Raw genomic sequence first — 4,114 nt, forward strand, 5'->3', positions numbered from 1 at the left:
CTAATTTGTGCCGTAACGTAACCCATGTTGTGCCGTAACGTAACCCATGTTGTGCCGTAACGTAACCCATGTTGTGCCGTAACGTAACCCATGTTGTGCCGTAACGTAACCCATGTTGTGCCGTAACGTAACCCATGTTGTGCCGTAACGTAACCCATGTTGTGCCGTAACGTAACCCATGTTGTGCCTTAACCTAACCCATGTTGTGCCTTAACCTAACCCATGTTGTGCCTTAACCTAACCCATGTTGTGCCTTAACCTAACCCATGTTGTGCCTTAACCTAACCCATGTTGTGCCTTAACCTAACCCACGTTGTGCCTTAACCTAACCTACGTTGTGCCTTAACCTAACCCATGTTGTGCCTTAACCTAACCCATGTTGTGCCTTAACCTAACCCATGTTGTGCCTTAACCTAACCCATGTTGTGCCTTAACCTAACCCATGTTGTGCCTTAACCTAACCATGTTGTGCCTTAACCTAACCCATGTTGTGCCTTAACCTAACCCATGGTGTGCCTTAACCTAACCCATGTTGTGCCTTAACCTAACCCATGTTGTGCCTTAACCTAACCCACGTTGTGCCTTAACCTAACCCACGTTGTGCCTTAACCTAACCCACGTTGTGCCTTAACCTAACCCACGTTGTGCCTTAACCTAACCTACGTTGTGCCTTAACCTAACCCATGTTGTGCCTTAACCTAACCCATGTTGTGCCTTAACCTAACCCATGTTGTGCCTTAACCTAACCCATGTTGTGCCTTAACCTAACCCATGTTGTGCCTTAACCTAACCCATGGTGTGCCTTAACCTAACCCATGGTGTGCCTTAACCTACCCATGGTGTGCCTTAACCTAACCCATGTTGTGCCTTAACCTAACCCATGTTGTGCCTTAACCTAACCCATGTTGTGCCTTAACCTAACCCATGTTGTGCCTTAACCTAACCCATGTTGTGCCTTAACCTAACCCATGTTGTGCCTTAACCTAACCCATGTTGTGCCTTAACCTAACCCATGTTGTGCCTTAACCTAACCCATGTTGTGCCTTAACCTAACCCATGTTGTGCCTTAACCTAACCCATGTTGTGCCTTAACCTAACCCATGTTGTGCCTTAACCTAACCCATGTTGTGCCTTAACCTAACCCATGTTGTGCCTTAACCTAACCCATGTTGTGCCTTAACCTAACCCATGTTGTGCCTTAACCTAACCCATGTTGTGCCTTAACCTAACCCATGTTGTGCCTTAACCTAACCCATGTTGTGCCTTAACCTAACCCATGTTGTGCCTTAACCTAACCCATGTTGTGCCTTAACCTAACCCATGTTGTGCCTTAACCTAACCCATGTTGTGCCTTAACCTAACCCATGTTGTGCCTTAACCTAACCCATGTTGTGCCTTAACCTAACCCATGTTGTGCCTTAACCTAACCCATGTTGTGCCTTAACCTAACCCATGTTGTGCCTTAACCTAACCCATGTTGTGCCTTAACCTAACCCATGTTGTGCCTTAACCTAACCCATGTTGTGCCTTAACCTAACCCATGTTGTGCCTTAACCTAACCCATGTTGTGCCTTAACCTAACCCATGTTGTGCCTTAACCTAACCCATGTTGTGCCTTAACGTAACCCATGTTGTGCCTTAACGTAACCCATGTTGTGCCTTAACGTAACCCATGTTGTGCCTTAACCTAACCTATAATGTGCCTTAACCTAACCTAAAGTGCGCCGTAACCTAAACTATATTGCGCCTTAACCTGACGCACGTTGTCGCTGAACCTGCTCTGTAATTGTTATGCAACCCGTTAAAGTAGTGTAGTGTTGCCTAACCGCAACCCTCGCAATATAGTTCGCTACTCGCACTGCCCGGTCCCCTGTGTATCGCGTCATGTTAAACACCTTGCAGGTGTTGCTGACTTTCCACATGCTCCTGCTATACACTGTAGTGTGGATAGCAGCAGGACGTACATGCCCCCCCCCCCTTCCCCCCTGCCTTCGCAAGCTGGTCGGTGAGAAGTTTGCATGTTCAATGCCCTTCGCATGCCGACGTACTCAGCCTACGTTGTGGTACGGCCTGTCACCTGTCCGCCGATGTACGCAAAACCCACAAACTGTACTGCACATTGCTCCGTATGTACTGAATGATACATCGTGGCCCATGTGACCGTATGACGACAGCGCCTAGCAACGGCGGACCATACAGTCCAAATATTGTGCACGCAGCTACGTGTCGTCTCCCTATAAGAGCTGGATTGCAGTGTGGTACGCCATACAGACGTGTGGGAGGAACGGACGCCCTGGATGGCGATCAGCATGAGCAGTCTGTTGATGTAGTGGAGCGTGTATTCGGACGTAGTCGTCTCTTCTCACACACCGTGATAGCATGTTGCACCGCGTTCCACATCTGCGACATGCTGCAGAGGCGGGCTGACAGTCGTTCGCGCAATGGACACCGCATACGTACGGGGTCTACCTTCCACGTGTTCTCTAGGCGTGCACATGTTGTTGCGTCTATGTGGGCAGACGTAGTGTGTTGTGACACCTGACACAGGCATGCAATACTCGTTGCAAATGGCGATGGACGTGTACGTTTGCTGGTGACGTTACGCAAATGAACAACCGGTAACCCGTTGTGGTGCGGTTGTTCTCGCTAGAGGTGAATCAGTGTTGGCGACGATCGGTCGAGCTATTAACCGGTTGTTTCAGGGATACCCACCATGCCCACGAACGTGAAAGGGGACCCACCATGCCCACGAACGTGAAAGGGGATCTGGGTGTGAGGCGATACGCGGCGGTGGCTGGGTGGGACCGTCCCCGGCCGGTGAGGGGGGGCCGCCCGGCGTGCTGGCAGCGCGGTGCGTGGGCGCACGCGCTACAGCCGGCTGGTGGGGGCGGCCGGTGGCAGGCGCGCCGGCCGACGGACGCGGCAGGCGGCGCAGCTGCGCGCCGGCGCCCCCTGCTCGCGGCGCCTTGCGGCCAAAGTAGGTCCTCGCGGGCCCGGTGCGAAGCGCGGTGGCCATCTGCAGTGTGCTGGTCCGATTGAGGACTTTGTGCGCTGAGGATGCGCCGCCGCCCGGCGCTCGGCGCCGCGACGCCGTCTGCTGCTCGGTCGCCCCAGCGGTTCTCGCAGGTGGTTTGTATCGCAGCTGTGCGGACGTGTTGGCGCGTGCGCTGTGCTGGGAGAGTTCGCTTCGGCACCCAAGTAGGGCTTTTGTCCTTCTGTGGCGCTGGCGTTGGAGCTGCCGGTCACCGTAGGTGGCGCGTGTTGTCTCCCGCCGGCAATGCCACGACAGCACGCTCCCGGGCCTCTGTCGGCAGCGGCAAGCTCAGTTGGGAGCACGGGTGGTCGCACCTAAAGCGTCTACTCGCCTAACTCCGGGCGATTGCGCCTCTCTCGAACCCGACCAAGTACTTAGGACGGCGCTGCGCGCCGCCGGGACCTGAGAGGGTTTCGAGGTGTGTTGTGCAGGGGAGCTCAGCCTCCTCCTGTTTGCAGAATAATTGAGCGGACGCTTGCGTGTTCGCGCGGGCCCCCGGGACACACTCCCGGGCGGCCGGCTGCTCAGCTCTAGTTGACGCAGCTCCCTGGTTGATCCTGCCAGTAGTCATATGCTTGTCTCAAAGATTAAGCCATGCATGTCTCAGTACAAGCCGCATTAAGGTGAAACCGCGAATGGCTCATTAAATCAGTTATGGTTCCTTAGATCGTACCCACGTTACTTGGATAACTGTGGTAATTCTAGAGCTAATACATGCAAACAGAGTCCCGACCAGAGATGGAAGGGACGCTTTTATTAGATCAAAACCAATCGGTCGGCTCGTCCGGTCCGTTTGCCTTGGTGACTCTGAATAACTTAGGGCTGATCGCACGGTCCTCGTACCGGCGACGCATCTTTCAAATGTCTGCCTTATCAACTGTCGATGGTAGGTTCTGCGCCTACCATGGTTGTAACGGGTAACGGGGAATCAGGGTTCGATTCCGGAGAGGGAGCCTGAGAAACGGCTACCACATCCAAGGAAGGCAGCAGGCGCGCAAATTACCCACTCCCGGCACGGGGAGGTAGTGACGAAAAATAACGATACGGGACTCATCCGAGGCCCCGTAATCGGAATGAGTA

At 53.5% G+C, this 4,114-nt stretch overlaps 1 non-coding gene across 1 annotated transcript in view; it reads left to right on the plus strand.

The window, feature by feature from the left end:
- The first annotated feature begins 3,578 nt into the window (after positions 1–3,578).
- Positions 3,579–4,114, plus strand: part of LOC126431601 (small subunit ribosomal RNA) — a 1,909-nt gene continuing 1,373 nt past the window's right edge. The window contains exon 1 of the ribosomal RNA XR_007577644.1: positions 3,579–4,114. This exon is cut by the window's right edge and continues 1,373 nt beyond it. This is a non-coding gene — a ribosomal RNA (small subunit ribosomal RNA).

This window comes from Schistocerca serialis, unplaced genomic scaffold (genome assembly GCF_023864345.2).
Source record: "Schistocerca serialis cubense isolate TAMUIC-IGC-003099 unplaced genomic scaffold, iqSchSeri2.2 HiC_scaffold_1099, whole genome shotgun sequence".
NCBI classification, from domain to species: Eukaryota; Metazoa; Arthropoda; class Insecta; order Orthoptera; family Acrididae; genus Schistocerca; species Schistocerca serialis.